Below are 19392 nucleotides of genomic sequence, written 5' to 3' on the forward strand. Positions count from 1 at the left end.
TTTTTTTACAGCCGCATCAAAGCTGAAGATCATAATTAAGTGATTGACTGAAATCACAGAGAGTAAAACAGACAGAAATGTGCTTTCTCTCTTCTCTAGAGGTTTATCATGCCCTCTCGTTCATTGTGTGGCAGTTTTGATCGACAGTAATTCAATATATTTTGATATTGATGGAAATAAAATAGTTGAAGCCAAATATCCAGCATTTAAGGCAGAGGAATGATCTGGAACTCTTCAAGCGTTCCTCAGAGTATTTGTTTCTTACAGATTAAACACTCGAAGATGAAGACTGAACAGGAGATTTCACAGACGACTGGAGACCAAACTGAGAAAATTCAGGAAAACTGCAGCCGGTGAGGACAGACGGCCTTCATCCTCAACAATACAGAGCTATCAATGCTGAGTTTTATTCCTGGACGAGGTCAGTACAAGTGAAGACAGAAATACTGATGGGAGAAACGGGTCTGCTGGCGTCACACCTCTTAAATATGATGGCAGAAACCTTTATTTCTATTGTGCTTTATACAAGATTGCTTCACGGCAGCTTCACGGTGATAAAAGGAAAGTATCAATGATGCAAACTTCATCAAATATGAGAGAAGCTCTACAGAACTCAGCTCAATTTCATTCCAAACCAGTGTGTGTATGATTATAAAAACAGAATAAAACAAAATAATATAAAAACAAATACCAGTTTGAAATATCAAGCAGCAAAGCGGACTGTAATAACACCGGTGACCCATCTAACAGAGAACATTCTCAGAACAGTTATATAAATAATATTAGGGCAAAAGTTCTTGAAGTAAGGTTTATGGAACATTATTAATGTTTGAGAAATGCATTGAGAGAAAACGTTCTGAGATCAGTATTCTCAGAACAGTATAATGTTACAGAGTCATTTGTACTTGATGTGAACTTTAAGTAACATTCTAATCAAACTGGACTTTTTAACATTCCTAAAATAATACAAATAAAAATAGTTCAAATAGTGCTATATTTTGGGTGAAAATAAAGTTAGAACATATAGTCTTTACATTTTTGTTAAGAGCAATATAATGTTATGACAACGACAAGAAAACTGGATATTTAATAGTGTTTTTAAAACATCATTTATATATATTTCATTGGATGTTTTTGTAAACATTTTAGTTAAATGTTTGTCTAACAATTTTTAAATGTTACGAATTGTTTCAGAACATTCAGAGAACAACTGAAAGTAACATTCTCATAATATTCAGAAAGTGATACAATAGAATGCTCCTTAATGTTCATAAGACCAAGAGAAAACATTTTTAAAATATTTAAAAACTTAATGAGAATGTTAGTAAAACATTCCTAGAACATATTTTTGTAAGCCTTGAATATTCAACCCGCTCTTATTATTATCTTTATTTCTTTTGTTTTGTGTATATTTCATTGTCTTGTTTATTCGTGTATTTCTCGTGTATTTGGCACTCTGTCCTCTGGAATTCTCTAACGCTTTTGTTCATGAATGCAAATGAAAAGACTGCGGTGCTCTTAATTAGATTGCTCTTAACAGCTAATTAGAGTTCATTGATCAGAGCTGTTTTCCCGTCTGAAGGTTTTATTGATTACAGGTGTCCCGCTCTAGTCCAGAATCAGCTCCTCTCCTCTCGTCTAGTGGCTCTTGTCTGAATCGGACACTATTTTGTGCTCATAAATTGTTTCAGGGCTCTCTTGGGACGCCGTTAAAGAGCAACAGGTTATGATTCCAAACCAGACTTGTTTTGGTGAACAACTGAAATGATTGTGAGCCGATTTGACATGGGCTGAATAAATTGTTTAAACTGAGATGCTGTAAATTGGGAAGCGCTTGCTGTAAATTGCTGTCAGTGGTTTGGAGCCGATGCATCAGCATGTGTCAGTGTTTGTGTCTGACACGCAGCTCAGACTGTATTTGTCACTGGAGGAAGCGTTATTATGGATTATGGACTCATATTTTAGTTAAAAATGTCTTGATGGATTTGTTTCAGCTTTAGTCTTCTCCAGATGTTAACTGATGGACTGGAGTGGTGTGGATTATTGTGATGTTTTTATCAGCTGTTTGGACTCTCATTCTGACGGCACCCATTCACTGCAGAGCATCCATTGCTGAGACACTGATGCAGAGACACATTTATACAAACCTGATGAAGAAACAAACTCATCCTGATCTCGGATGGCCTGAGAGTGAACACATTTTCAGCAGATTTACATTTTTGCATGAAATATTCCTTTAATTAATTAAATGGAACCTTAAGTGTTACCGAAACGTCTGTCATTTACTGACACTCGTATCACAATCACTTGGACATATGAAGTTTTGCAATATGAATCACCATCCACTTTTATAGAAAAGAGCCTCACGCATTTTGTCCAACATCTCATTGTGTTTCACAGAAGAAAGGAAATAAAACAGGACCGAAACAACATGAGAACCAATTGTTTACAATTAGCTTTTTTATATGCACTTTTCTTTTTCTCCTGCATATCGTCACATACATCAGTGTGACAGCGGTTTGGTGTTTGTCCATCCAGCTGTTGTGTGGGAGACCGTGTGGTTGTTTGAATACCAAAGTGTTCTCAGCAATAAAGTTTCTTCTGCAGCGCTGCATCCATCCGAGCGAAACGCTGTGTGTTCCTGCAGTAACAATGTGAGCGGATTACTGATCTCCTGATAGCCGTAATGTCATTTGGATTGTGCTTGCCAACTGGCGTTCAGAGAGGGACATGATAATGTGAATGTTTTCCAGTCAGAAACCAAAGTGCTAAATCCCCTGGACTTATCAGAGGCCGGGAAACCCATGTGCGTCTGCTGTGAAAGTTGTTTACAGACTCGTGGGCTTCTGTGCCCAACCGCCGCCTCCGCCAAGACTGTTCGACTTCACCTTTCATAGTCAGTGAAGAAGCATAATGATGTTTGAGCATGTTGATGGTCTGATGATCACCGCTGCGGCCTTGAGGCCAAAAGAACCAGAGTCTGATTCCAACTTATTCAAACTTTTATAAACCCTCCCCAGGTTTCTGCCGAAGTTTCTGGACGCATTATAATCATTTAAATTCATAATGACGTAGGATAAGTCTGTATGTATTTTCTTTGTGAGAAGAAAACTTTCAAACATGCTGTGTTGAGCTGAAACTGATGAGCTTGCAGAGTCTGCATTAGGGTGGATGTTGCCATTCATTTAGCTTGTTTTCATACCTGTCCAAGACCCACAGCAATGTGACGAACACTGGAAGCAAAACTACATCAGAATCACTGATGCTGTCTGAGATTTGATCATAGTAAAGAAACGGGCTGGTGGGCCACCAATATGGTGTTGTTAGGGTGTTCTTTGTCGTTGTTAGAGTGTTGCTAGGTTGTTTTATGTGGTCACTGGGGTGTTGCTTGGGTGTTCTTTGTAGTTGTTAGTGTTGCTAGGGTGTTTTGTGGTTGCTAGGGTGTTCTGTGTGGTTAGGGTGTTGCTAGGGTGTTCTTTGTGGTTGTTAATGTTTCAGAGTGTTTGTGTGGTTGCTAGGGTGTTCTGTGTGGCTAGGGTGTTGCTAGGGTGTTTTAGTGATTGCTAGGGTGTTCTGTGTGGCTAAGGTGTTGCTAGGGCATTATTTGTGGTATCTAGGGTGTTGCTAGGGTGTTCTGTGTGGCTAGGGTGTTTATTTGGTATCTAGGGTGTTGCTAGGGTGTTCTGTGTGGCTAGGGTGTTCTTTGTGGTTATTAGATTGTTGCTAAGGTGTTTTATGTGGTTGCTAGAGTGTTCTTTGTGGTTTTTAGTGTTGCTAGGGTGTTTTGTGTGGTTGTTACAGTGTTGGAAGGGTTTTTATGTGGTATCTAGGGTGTTTTATGGTGTTCTTTTTGGTTATTAGAGTGTTCCTAGGGTGTTTTTTATGTGGTCTCTAGGGTGTTGCTAGGGTGTTCTGTGTGGCTATGGTGTTCTTTGTGGTTGTTAGAGTATTGCTAGGGTGTTTTGTGGTTACTAGAGTGTTGCTAGGGTGTTTTATGTGGTATCTATGGTGTTTTTAGGGTGTTCTGTGTGGCTAGGGTGTTGCTTGGGTGTTCTTTGTGGTTATTAGAGTGTTGCTAGGGTGTTTTGTGGTTGCTAGGGTGTTCTGTGTGGCTAGGGTGTTCTTTGGGTGTTCTTTGTGGTTATTAGAGTGTTGCTAGGGTGTTTTTGGTCTCCAGGGTGTTGCTAGGGTGTTCTGTGTTGCTAGGGTGTACTTTGTGGTTGTTAGAGTGTTTCTAAGGTGTTTTTTGTTGTGGTTGTTAGAGTGTTTCTATGGTTTTTATGGTTGCTAGGGTGTTCTTTGTGGCTAGCGTATTGCTAGGGTGTTCCTTGTGGTTGTTAGAGTGTTGCTAGGGTGTTTTGTGTGGCTAAGGTGTTTATAGGGTGTTCTTTGTGGTTGTTAGAGTGATGCTAGGGTTTTTTGTGGTTGCTAGGGTGTTTCTTGGGTGTTCTGTGTGGTTGTTAGAGTGTTGCTAAGGTGTTTGTTGTGGTTGTTAGAGCGTTTTTAGGATTTTTTATGGTTGCTATGATGTTCTGTGTGGCTAGGGTGTTGCTTGGGTTTTCTTTGTGTTTGCTAGAGTGTTGCTAGGGTGTTTTTGTGGTTGCTAGGGTGTTCTTTGTGGCAAGGGAGTGGCTAAGGTGTTCTTTGTGGTTGTTAGAGTGTTGCTAAGGTGTTTTTGGTTGTGGTTGTTAGAGTGTTTCTAGTTTTTTTAATGGTTGCTAGGGTGTTCTTTGTGGCTAGGGTGTTTCTTGTGGTTGCTAGGGTGTTGTTTGCTGTTGCTGTGTAGTTTCAGTAGTCTGTGGGGTTTTGTTCAGCTGTTTTGTGCTCCAGCAGGTGCAATGGTGCGTCTGATCACTAACGCAGCAGCAGCACATGATCTTCATCTCTTGTCTTCATCCCTCAGGTTAACAGGAAGCTCAGTGCAGGCGGCAACCACTCGACATCCTCCTCATGAATCATCACTTCCTGCATTACGTCAGACTAATCAGCCAATCAGGATCCAGAGAACCGAAGAGAATGTAAGAACAAAAGACTCAAAGCTCTTATATTTAGAATGAATTATAACTGCCATTAAAAATGACTGATTGAAACTATTATTGAGGTAAAATAATAAAGGCACTTGAGCTGAAGTGCTCATTACTGTAACGACCTCATTTGAGCCGACTAACAATATGAGCTAGTTCCTACAGAACAAGTATTGTTCATGCTGCTATAATGATATGTGTCCAAAAACATAACAGTACCATGGTAAGTCTAAAAGACATGGTAATACTGTGCACATGCCACGCTATTACATTTAAAAGAAGAAATAAATTCAGTCAGACTTGATTGCATTAACTGAACTGATTTAAATCAGCAGAAACTGTGAGAAATCTTTAAGATGGAGCAGTGAGTTGTGATTGCGGTCAATGAGAGTCTTCAGCTGAGGTACAGAGGGATTTCTGTTGCTGGGAATCTGACATGATCGTTTTGTACAGCCACAATTTTCCCACATGGCTGGGATCAGGATCAGATTGGGGAAATCACATGGTCTGTGAGAGGCTGTTCTGTGTGTCACATTAATGTTTAAAGCTCTTATTCTATGTGTCACCATCCAGAACCTTCTGCTGTTTTCTCCAGTGTGTGAAGAGGAGAAATAAATCAAACGGACCCGAGCACCTCTCGAGAGTTCAATCTGAGTTAAACACTTTCTACAATATCATGTCAGTTACCACAGCAGCTCATTTCAGCACAGATCACAGTCGTAAGACTTTATATGTGTTAGTGTCAGGCTGTGTGTAAAATACATCACTTATGATACGGCTTCGGTTTCAGCTGTAAAGCAGCCCTACAGAAGACAATAGTGTCATTGTTCAACTCAGTTCAGGTTAATGTCATTTCAGTTCAGTTCAGTGTGTCAGTGTTATAAAGTTACTGTTATTTATCCAGCTCAGTTAGTTGTGTTCACATCTGATAGTATCAGTGCAGATGAATAGATAATATCACTGAATATTAATTATCTTTTAGACACCAAAATGTAGATTTAGACATGTTAAAATATTTTCATGAATAATGTGTGTGCAATCTTCACATTTCTGCTTTTATACCTCCTGAAATACTGATTTTATTTATTTTTTTTATTTTTTTGATGAGTCAAAAATATTTTTTAATTATTTGAATTTGGAATAAAAATGAACTGAAATACTGAAACTGAAATAAAATATTAAAAAAGAGCTTGAAATACTAAAATAATTAAGACTAAATAAACTAAAACTTAATAAACCTTAAAATAATCAAACTTATATTTTTAAAAAACGATATAGATGAATAAAAACAATTTTGAATGAATACAAAAACTAATGAAAGACAAAATTACTAAAACTTTACATTTAAAATGAAAACAGACAATAAAAAAATCTAATTCAAAATATTAGCAAAAACTATAATAGTACATCAATGATACTAAAATAACACTATGATGAGTTTGATTTCCAGTGAAAGCATGAACTGATCAAATGTTTTTCTTGAATGCAATGTAAGTCACCTATAGTATAAAAGCATCTGTCAAATGCATAAATGTGTTGATCAGAATGGCCACAAATGCTGCACCGAGCTCAGAACATTATTGGATTGATCCCTTGTTTATTAATTATTTTCTTCTTGTCCCTGTTCATAGTTACGTTCCTGCATCCTACTTTCTGTGTTTTCTGCATCTTTAGTTCGGTCAGAGACATGCAGGAGTTACTGAGAGAACTGGGTCAGGATGAGAAACACCCCTGATTCCTACAGGATAAAAACAAAGTCAGACAGACGAATGTCAGTGACACACACACACACACACACACATTATAAAGTGTGCTGTGGCACAGATCTGCTGCTCACACAGTGATTCTGATGAGCTGTGTCCCTCATGCACTGATGTTCATACTGAAGATCAGTCAAATACAGGGAAATCCTCTTTCTAGCTGTCAGCTAGCTATATGTGTTTAATTAGCACAATTATATTTCTATCTATTGTAGCCTTAATTTGGAGCATTAATAAAGTGCTGTTCACACCAAGAACGATAATGTAAAGATTTTATAACAATATTAGCATCCACAACAATGCACAATATCATTCTGTTTATTATAAGCATGCACTGTTTTTTATTAGTTTTTTTATTGGCTGCCAATGTTTTTATCGTTCATCAGCTGGGAAAAAAATCGTTCTGGAAGTGATTCCATCAATATTGTTCCATCAGTATTTGTGTGCTGTGAACTGCAATATTCTCATTGAAACATTATTAAAACTTTAGCTTTTTCAGTATAGTTTTCTTCCCTGACATGAATGGCCCTTAAGTGGTAATATTACTATTGAACTGTTATTATAATGATACACGTTACAAAATAACAGGAATCTTTTTCATCTTTTTCTTTCATGTGACTTCTTGCATATTTGTGACAAAACCCCCCGGCTCTTAATGCATGGTGTTTCCTTCAGGAGCATCAGGGAATGTTTGAACCTTTTTTAATTGTTGTGTTTGAGTTCCTCAATCATCCTCAGTGTGAAAAGATGGATCTCAAAATCATACAGTTACTGCTGGAAAGGGTTCAAATATGCAAAAGATGCTGGAAACTGAAGAATCTGCAGGACCTGGAGGATTTTTCTGAAGAACAGAGCTCAGTTGAACTGTTCAGAACAAACAAGGGACTCATGAACAACCATCACAAAAAACAGTCGTAGATCATCCAGGTAACCACGCACTAAGAACCATATAAAACCATGTAATAATTTTAGCTATTTTTTGTCTTGTCATATGTAAACATCTTTTAAGTAAAATATCTTACTCCGGACAGAACTAAATAAAAAATAACATGCATTTTGTATGATCTCTCTTATTTTGTGAAAATGAGATTCTGCAAGGGGTTCACAAACTTTCAAGCAGCACTGCATATGGAGGTAAATTTCTAATAGTTCATCTATTAGAATTAAATATCAAAGAATGCGACGTCAGATTTTGGATAATAATGTGATCTAACTCTGTATATGTGTGTGATGAACCCCAGAGGCCCATAAGAGAGAGCTGTATGCTGGTGGTGATGACACTGAATGAATATGAGGCTGTGAGGGAGTAGATTGAGAAATACAACATCGAGCATCTTCTGGGAATCAGGTATGATGGGAATCATGGGACACTATCCACATAATCTGAGCGTATTTCTCCAGATCACGCGACTTTGACTATAAGAGCTTCCTATAATCTGTGAACATGATCACAAAGATCCCGTCTGCAACAGAAGAACATCCAGGGCCATTTTTAGGCGTTAAGTACATTTAAACAGCTTAATATTCAATAGAAAAGAAATGTCATCAAAACGTTTCTTGTATAATATATATTTAAAAGATGAATGATGCCATCAATGAGATCATTCGCTCTATATCTCCAATAATATGTCTCAGTAAGATGAGATAGAAATGATGCAGACATATAATAATGATTATAATATATAATTATAGTAATATGATTGAGAGATGAATCATGTGAAGTAATATCTAAAGGTCAGTCATGTACATCTATATCTCATATTTTAAATAATCATGTAATTATCCTAATTAAATGCACCAATTGCCACCTTATACGCTGTAATTTAATTTAAAAAATTTTTTTTTTTTTAAACATACTGGCAATGTCATTAAATAATTTGTTTCATTTACAGAATCATAGTGCATGGTTTATTCAGTTTATATTTGTGCTTTGAAAAGGCACTATGTGATTTTTTTTTTCTGGTAATGAATCTAATTTAAGTTAATTTAAGTTATGTTAACTCAACAATTTAATATGTGCATGGACTGATGTTTTATTGTAAGTACTGTTCATTTATTGCTCAGTTAATACATTGTGTGTAGATCTCAGGACTGTTGTTGTCAGCAAATCCTCTGCCTGATGTGACAGTCGTTGGAAAGCATATGTAAACATGCTGTTTGTGAGCGATATGGATGTATTGTCGGTGTTAGCAGGCGGTTGCATCGTTGTTGTGTTGTTCTATTGCATTGGATGCTCTGGCTCAGTGTTTGTCCTGGGTTTCAGATTTCCTCCACTGAGGGAAAAGATGTTTGCTGTCGACCACAAGACGAGCCGCGAGATGCTTTCTGTTGCTCATGGAGTTGCAAATTAAAGCTTTTATTATAAACAACTAAGACCTGCATATGGGATGTTTATAAAATATTTGTATTTATACAATCGACTGAAGACGATTAATGAAGCACGAAATCTGATATAAAATACAGCAAAAATACAGTGAAAAAAAAAAAACTGTGCAAAAATATTGGCACCCTTACATTTTTTTCATATAATGCAGCCTTTCTCCAAGGAAATTGTTGACTTAAAAAAACATCTTTAGTTAATTTCTTTTAGTTGCTCAACCTCTTCTTGAGTTTTATTAATGACTGACATTTAAAAAAATGTTTTGCCAATTTATTTAATGAAATGATGCATCATTTTAAACCATTAACTTGTGTTTGTGTTGTTTAAGGTCTCATTTGGCAGCATTATTATGTCTGTATTGTTACAGCCAACCAAGTGTTCTCCCCACCCGCCAACCATTCTAATTTCCGTAGGCAGGATTTACAATTTGTGATGTCACAAATACAGGAAAACAACTTTGTAGTCCAAACGAGCCATTCGCTGTAGTTCTTGAAAAGTTTTTTTTTTTTTAACGAAATATCTCCCTTTGGAGTGGACTTTGAGATTTGTAAATTTCTAGATTGTTTTATGCCCAAAAATACACACTACACACTGACTACAATTCACAAAGTGAAAAAGCATAATAGGACCTAATAGCATAATAGTCAATGCATTAACTGATATTATCAAATAGGACATCATTCTACCGATATTTATTTAATAAATGCATGCATATTTTGAAATTTTAATTGTAAGACCATTTCTGCTACTCAAAGTTAGAGTGAACAGTTTCCTAACAGATTTTCTAGAGGACTTGTGTGTATTGCACTTGGACTTTCTAAGAGTTAGTGACAGCAGCTGTCACGGCCGCTGTATAGTGACCCACATGAGGATCGATGTTATACTGTAACTTCAACATTTTTCTGGAAGAAATGCTGCATTATTTAAAAGAATGCAAAGGTGCCAGTATTTTAAGACCATATCTATTCTGCTTTCTGAGTCCTGGAGGACTTTCTCCTCTGATGTTGATGCTCTTCATAAAGTTTCTTCCTTAACCCTGTAAAGCCTGACATATGAAATAATAGTTTGCATATGTGTTTTTGTCAAGTATATATCATATATGATGCAGGCTTTTATGACTCATATAGTCTGATAGAGTGAGAATATGGAAAAAACAGCTCAGTTTTATTCAGAGACGCAAACTGAGCAAAATTTGCTGCAGATGCTGATATTTCTATGATGAAATTCTGCTGCTTGTAATGTAAATCAGAGAGATGTTTATAACACTAGAGCAGATACTGACATAAAATGATCTAAATATCAGTCGTCGCTCTACATCTCCAGTAATATGTCTCGGTAAGATGAGATTGAAATGATCCAAACATATAATGCAATGCTGATTGAGAGATGAAGAAATAAACGCTCCTCAGAAGATGTGAGATGAAGATCATTCCTCCGCTGAGGAACAGAGAAAATAAAGCTTCTGGAAACAAACGCTCCTCAAAAGATCCTGAAGATCAGATTAGAGACGCACTGATTTATCTAGAAAATGATTGATGGAGAATCAAGTAAAGCTGAGCTGCTTCAGTCCAGTAAGAGTTCATCTGGAGATATGACTGCAGTTATTCTGACGCTTACTTGATAAAATCAGTCAAGATTTGACACTGAAGCAGCAGCTGAACAATTACACTAAAAGAGCTTTTACTGGATAAAAAAACAAAGGCTTGGAGGAGACTGAGTGTGAAAAAGCAACGTTACAGTAGCTTTATAGAGTTTATCTGTTGAGATGACGATCTTCTGATCAGCTCATAATGTTTGTAATGGCATCAGCGCTGTGTTTGTTTCTGGCTGCTGGTCTGTTGGGTGTCATTCAGGTCGAGAGCTGATGATAGATCAGTTTTGACACATTGAGGACGCAGCACAGGGTAATTGCACCGGAGCAGCTTCTCCAGAGACTGTGGGATGCATCGGTTTCTTTTCCTTATTTTTAATTCAGCTTTTGTGTCCAGCATCTGATAGTCCTGCATGAGCGCTGTAGACCGGTGCATTTTAAGCGAGCGTTTGCCGTGAATGAGTCAGAGGGACGCAGATGTGCTGAAGGCTTCTCTTGATGCTTCAAGGCAAACGCTGTCAAGCGATGCCTCAGAGAGCGACTGAACAAAGCCAGCGGTGAGGTTAAAGATGGTGATTATGGATCAGGTGTAGCCCAGAGGGACCTTGTTTATGGACCTTCGGTCAGTTTGATTGAAAGTAGTTTAGAAGTTGAGGTGTCTGCAGCAGGTCTGTCGTCATATAGACTAGTGCTGCACGATTAAATTAAATAAAACTGAAAGACATTTGCAAAATTGCAAAGACAATTTAATTAAATAAATAAATGCTCTGTGTGCCAATTAACTTCCCAAACATGTAAGTGCTTATCAACAAAAAATACACTTTAAGGGCTCTTTGTGGTTTTAATAAAATAAAATAAAATATAAATTCTGTCAGCAGCCATATCACCCTGTAGCCCAAGACAGGTTGCCCACTCTGAAGCTAAGCAGGACTGAGCCTGGTCAGTACGTGGTCAGAGCGTGGTCAGTTTCCTCTGCACTTGGTACATTGCGTTGGTCGATATGTAAATTAGATGTTGCGTCTGTGTTGTTTAATTTGCACGCTTGTTAGTAAATCACCCGCAGAAATTTCCCTCCCATCGGCGCTGTTTTGTAATTGTGCTCTCACACTAATTTGCCCTGTTTAGTAAAACTGGCCCTATGTTACTTTCCTGTGTATTTCTGTGAAGCTGCTTTGAAACAATCTGTATTATATTAACTGCTTTATACATAAACATAAATGATCTTTTTTTCATCTCATTCTCATTATTCATTAAGCTGTAATGGCTCAGTTTCTCGTGCTTTAGTCTCCAGGCTCCAGATGTGTGCTGGGGTTTGCTGGAGATCTGGAGGAGCAGACGAGGCTCCTTTATCAGACATTCATGCAGAGTAAGAGCGCTGTGGGAGAAACACATCATTAAAAAAGCATTTATGAACCACTTTTCTGATTGAGGGCATTCACAAACACTCGCAAATAGAACACACACACACTCATGCATGCACACACACACACTCATGCATGCACACACACACACTCATGCATGCACACACACACACACTCATACACGCACACACACACACTCATGCATGCACACACACACTCATACACGCACACACACACACACACACACACACACACACTCATACATACACACACACACTCATACACGCACACACACACACACACACACACACAATCATGCATGCACACACACACTCATACACGCACACACACACACACACACACACACACACGTACTTATATATTTAAATGGGGACACTGCATAGACTTCTATTGCTTCTTTTATACTGTACAGCTAGTTATAAATACTATAATCCTCACCTCAACCCTAACAGAAAACTTTTAGCATTTTTTAAACAGTATTTCCTTTTTTATATATACCATTTTTACAAATGAGGACGTAAAAAAAAGAGAGGGCAAAAAAAAGTTTATTTTATTTTATTGTATTTTTATACCATTTTTACACACGAGGGATGGATTTAATCAGATTTAGCTCACATCTGGATCTAAATGTGGACTTAACATAGACTTCTATTGGATTTATAGATAGCTAGTTATAAATACTATTATCTAACCCTAACTTTCAACATTATTACAATATTTATTTATTTATTCTAATACATTATTACTATTCATTTATTTATGTTTTGTCAGGTTTAGTTCATTTTTGGGGACATTCTATAAACTTCTATTGTTTTAATATACAGTGTTATAAATACTGTAACCTTACCCTAGCCTACACACTAACCCTAACAGGAAACTTTCTGTATTATTACATTTATTACATTATTACGTCTTCAAGAAACCTCCTGCAAAGCTCCTGAGAAACTCTGCTCAAGAGCACCGAGGACAAAAGCTGCTTTAAACACACAGCATGCTCACAACAAATGTTGATTTAGTTTAGTTAATAGAAGTTAATTGATCAAGAAAATCTATTTATGACATTATTTTTGACAGCATCCTCATTTTACAGCATTTTTACACGAGTGCCTAAATCTTTTAACAGTTCTGTAGCTTTGCAGGTAGGTTTTGCACAGTTAACTAGAATTTTATCATTTTGGCCACCACTGTAAAACAAAAATTAATTATAATAATAATATATTATTATACTGTTTTTAGAAATGAGGACGTCCTTAAAAGCAGGTTTTGTCCTCAAAACACGGTTAAGTAGGTACACACACACACACACACACACACACACGCGCGCGCACACACATTCTGTCTCTCACACAGACTCTCTCTCAGACTTTACCCACTAAACGAGCAGTGACTCTTATTTCCCAAACTGGAGCATGTTGACTCATGCAGACGGATCCAAAACACACGGCTCTTTAATCCTCAGCTGTACCTCATTAATCAAACACTTTCCTCTCCATCCTCCGACATCGACTGCACAAAGCGGTCCTGATGGAGACGAGCGAGTGATTAAGATGATTTGGATCAGCATCACTCGAGCTGTGAATGCCTCCGAATGGCTTCACTGTTGTTTCCAGTTCAAGTTAATCTTGTAACGTTCACTCGTTAGTGATTCGTGTCTAATAAGTGTCTCTTCTGCCTGGAGGAGAGCATGGGAACTTCAGTCTCTTCACTTTTGTCTCGGAGCAGAACAGGGAGCTGGAGAAGACGAAATTCATCAAAAGTATCCTGAAACAAGCCTGGAGTAATGGAGTAAAAAAATATTTAGCATCACAGGAGTAAATTACGTTTTAACATATGTTCAAAAAGAAAACAGTTAACATTTTTGATCAAATAAATGCAGCCACGGTACGAAGAGACATTAAAAAAAAAAAACATTAATACATCTCACAGACCCCAAACCGAACACAATAAAATGAAATAAAGCCAAGTAAAATAAAACTAAACATAATAAAATTACATTTCATATTGAAATTTAGTGGTATGCAATATTAAAAAAGAAAATGTAATAAAACTAAGCAAAATAAAATTTACTAAATTGCTGAAATTCAGGGGTATATAAAAACAAAAAATTAAATATAAAATTAAATAAAACTAATAACAATAAAGTAAAATAAAACTAAATTAAATTAAATATATATTCAAATTCAGTGATAGGCAAAAAAATTCAATATAATAAAGTATAAAGTGAAATAAAACTAAAAGTAAAATAAAGTAAAAAAATGTCATGTAAAATTATATATTTTTTAAAAAAACTAAATGAAACAAAATTGTATTTTCTGAACTGTGTGTTCAGCTATACTAAAGAATGTAGATGTTGAAGCTTGGACAGTCCCTGTAGACCATCCCAGTATAGCAAATATAATCAGTCAAAGCACAGGAGCTAATTAAAACAGCAAACAGAGCAAATTAAAAGATAAGAACAGCCAGAAACTACAGCTCAATTCAGTGGGTCATGCTCTCGTTGTGTTTACTGCTGCAGAACTTCTTCCTTTAGAATAATGTTTCTTTACCTGAATGGATGTATTTCAGCACATCAGAGGAGCTGTGACCCACTGCTAGCGCCATGCTCTACTATTTGAGCTACAGGAAAGCGGGACAGAAGAATGTGTTTTGTTTTACTATTTTATTTTATTTCATTTTAGTTTATTTTATATTATTTAATTTAGTTTATTTAATGTATTTAATTTATTTTTTTATTTCATTTTATTTATTTTTTTATTTTTTTATTTTTTTATTTTATTATTTTATTTTATTTAATTATTTTATGTCCTTGACAGTGCTTTGGCAATACCAGACATGGCAACAAATTAGAATTTATCATGGTTTAAGCGTAGCATAAGTGTAATACTGCTTTAAATTGTTATTGTTTTCCCCCAAAAAAATTTAAAAGATTTCTGTTTAATTTAATTGCAATTTTGTTTTTGTTTTTCTGAGCAAAAAATAAAATATCATTAATTTTTCCCTGATTTACAGAAGACACCCACTAAAATGTCATTCAGTGCAACGATCTTGTCAGGCATATTTACAACAAAAATCTATTTATGACATATTAAAAGACTACTGAATTACTTTCAACCCAAATACTAATAACTTGTCATTTAATATTTTTAAAATTTGCCACTATCCTAAGTTTTGCCCATTTGTCAGTAAGATTTTTTTACTAATTTAAAACACAATAAAAATGAATATGCTCCCTTATTCTTTTATATATTTTAATATGTGCAAGTCAGAATAAGCATGTTGTTTGAATTCATACATAAATATTGTGTTACACTGAATGACAATGCAATTATTTCAACCAAATTTTGACATTTTAATCTCCAAAAACTTATTTGAAACCTTAAAAGTAGACACTTTACTTACATTTAATGTGCTTTCTATGGACATAAAATCACTTTTGTACATTTCTTTTGATGTGGACATCTTAATGTCTTTATATCAGTTACCAAATACAGTCTTATTTTTGTTTAGTACATAGTTGAGACCAATTACATGTTAAGTAACTGGACTCAGTACTCTGTCCCTGGCCAACACTGTCTAACACTGACTCAATCTGTTTTGTTATACATACTTGACTTGACTTGATCTAATCTCATGTAGTTTTCCAGAGTAAAGCATCAGGCAGTGTATTTGCTGTGAGATCTGCTTCTTCAGTGTCTCTGTGGAACTGCTTTAGAGACCAGAACGCCGTGCAGTTTTACCGCAGTACACCACGACCAACAGAAGTGAGTGTTTGCTGATTATACACTTAACAGATGTGGCTCGTGGTTCGTATGAGCAATACATACATTGAAGTCTGCTTAAAGCAATAGTTCACCCAGTTGTTCTGCATGAGTGTTGAGCGATGATTGTGTGTTGAGGTGAAGTGTGTGTGTGTTTCTCTCTCCTCTGTTGGTTTGAGAGTGATTAATCACACACAGCTCTCGGCTGTCCATTCATCTTCATCACATCTGGAGAAACATCTGCATATATGAGGTGCTATATACGATCATAACTCTCTCTTCTGTTCATTCTGACGAGCGTCTTCATTCAAACTGCACAAATTAAATTACTCTGATGAAGACAGATCATTATTCTTATTGTCCCTTTAGTATAGTTTAAAATTAAAATGTAAATCCAAAGCAGTGAGCAGCTGAGCGCTGGAGGAGGATGATGATGATCTTCTCTGTGATGATGAAGAGCGTCTGTCAGCATCGCCGCCGACTCCTCTGAAGATTCATGAGGCCGCTGATGTACAGCTCCATAGTTATTTATTTTTATTATTAACAAGACAAACAACAACACTTTCAGTCACACCGACAACATCCGCCATCATTTTTGTGATGGTCTCAGAACCAGAAAAGCTTTATTAGGCCACGATTATAATCATGATGCCTTTCAAAAGAACAGTAGTCTTCAGTGTTATTGCAGTATAATTGAGATGTTATAGTTTTTATCAGTGTTTGAATTTTTATATATATTTTTTTTTCCATTTTAAGTTTAGCTGTAGTTTTAGTAATTTAGTAATGTTTGTTTTGTGTCTTTTTGATGCATTTTTTTGTTTTTTGTCTTTACTTATTTTAGTATATAAAGTTCAACTAAATTGAGAAAATGAAAAATGTTGCCATGCAAATCATGTTTTTTTTTTTACTAGAAATAAAATAAATGTTTAAATATTACCTAGTATATATATATATATATATATACATATATATATATATATATATATATATATATATATATATATATATATATATATACATACATATTTTTTATTTTTTTATTTTTTTTTATTTATTTTTTATTATTATTATTATTATTATTTATTTGTTTGTTTATTATTATTTATTTCAAGGGATTTCTCTTTTCAGTTAGCTGAAAATATAACTTGACAATAAAGTCAAAACAAAAATATATATATATTTAAAAAAATATTACTAAAAAATATAATAAAACTATAACAACAAAGTAAATAAAAAATTATGAAGTAAAAATAATGAATACAATATAGAATTTAAAAAAAAAAAAAGACAAATATCAACAAAGTTTTAAAACTTTTACCAAGAATAAAGTAGAAACAAAATATATATATTCATAAAAATCTAAACTAACAAAAACTATAAATTAAAATATGAATTGAATAAATACTATACTATTAAAAACTATAAAATGTCAAAAAACAACAAAATTATTTGAACTGTTTTACAAACATTCTAATTGTGAAAAAATAAATATATATGTATAAACACATACATAAAGCTTGTTTTGTTTTCAGAACGAATGCATACCTGTGATGCCCTACAGTGCTGTCTATGTAGGCGACTTACTAGGTTTTATAGTTTCATCTGGGTTTGTTTTTGATTTATGCTGCATGAGAACTCGATTACAGAAGTAATGACAGTCGTATGTTATTCTGTGTGTGTGTGATATGAAAACTGAATGTCTCAGTTCCTGGAGAGTGATTTCCAGTGCAGTATACAGTACTGAAACAGCTCATGAAATATTAATGCAGTGACAGATCCAAAGTGTGTTCTCAAGCAGCGTGAAGGAGGACAGACGAGACCCAATACAGTACCAAAACCATTTATCAGACTAAATGTCATGCAAATCAGACTTTGACATATGCTAATTAACGTGAACAACAACATGCAAAAATATCAAGATGACAATTTGAAGGCTTTGGTTTGTAACTGTCTTATGAATTTCAATGCTTCAGTTAATGCATCATCAAACAGAATTATCGGTGATGTGAGTGCAGCTGTATTTAATGTCATCTAGGGTGTATTTTCATAGTGTCGTTGATGTTTTTAAGGATGAGGGCATCACACAACCTGTCTGTGTTTCATGCCTCTGATTTGACAAGCTTCTGCTAAATCACACGTGACCTTGACATCAGCAACAAAACAGAGTTTATAGGGTTTTTGCATGCAACATTATTTGATACATGCAAAAGTTGAATAAGACTCTTACTGTCATATAAATGCATGAGTATACATTTTTTGCATTTTATTTTTTGGATATTATCGTTTCATGCAAAAGTTGATAAGTGTTTATTTTGTAAATATCAATGAGTATAAAAGGTTTTTGCATTTTATAATTTGCATGGTACATTATTTATTACATGCAAAAGTTGATAAGTGTTTATTTTATAAATATCCATGAGTATAAAAGGTTTTGCATTTTATTATTTGTATGTAACTATTTGTTACATGCAAAAGTGGAATAAGACTCTTACTATCATATAAATGCATGAGTATAATGTTTTTGCATTTAATTTTTTGCATATAACAATATTTGTTACATGCAAACATTGATAAGTCTTTATATCATAAATATGCACTAGTAAGGGTTTTGCATTTTATTTTTTGGATGTAACATCATTTGTTACATGCAAAAGTTGAATAAGACTTTTACTATCATATATATACATGAGTATAAGGTTTTTGTATTTTATTAATTGCATGTAACTTTACATTTTCCTGCTGCCCAGAAACAGACCTTAGAGCATCAGAAACGCAGAAGCAACCCTCTCTCTCTGTCTGTGACTCAACACAACTGTATGAGCAATTAATCATCCTGAAGGTGTGAGTTTCTGTTTCCTCAGCCCGATAAATCAAAATGAGTTCTGTAAATGCTGCACTCTATATAAACATGTAAATTACACTTTCAATTAATCACCTATCATCTCACTCACGTTCTCTCCGTATTCAGGTCTGAGAGACGGTGGAGTGCTGGTGTAATTTATCATCGTCCCAGCGGGTGAGAGTGTTTTATTCAGTGTGGTCTGGAGGAAGAGTCACAGCACGCGGTAAAGAGGACAGAGCCACTGATTCTGCCATCATGATGCAGATACAGACTCCCATCAGCCCTCGGGAGTTACCTCAGCTGATCACTTCACATATATACGGTATGCAAGCTTTTTTACACCATGGAGAAAAAAAATTAAAAAGCAACTTTTATCTCAGAGATCAGGCTTTTTTTCTCTCAGTTCTGAGAAAACAAGTGAGAATTGTGAAACATTAACCCAGAGCTGTGAGATATTAACGCAGAGTTATAAGAAATGGTCAGAATTGCAAGATTTTAACTTGCAATTGAGAGATTATAACTTAACATTTTGAGATATAAACTCACAATTTCAAATTGTGAAATTTAAAATTTGCAATTAACTTTGTTGAAAGTCAAAATTGTGAGATAAAAAGCAATTACCTTTTTTTTTATTCCCCAAAAAAAGAACTGCAAA

Source organism: Barbus barbus (genome assembly GCF_936440315.1).
Source record: "Barbus barbus genome assembly, chromosome: 18".
Taxonomy (NCBI): Eukaryota; Metazoa; Chordata; class Actinopteri; order Cypriniformes; family Cyprinidae; genus Barbus; species Barbus barbus.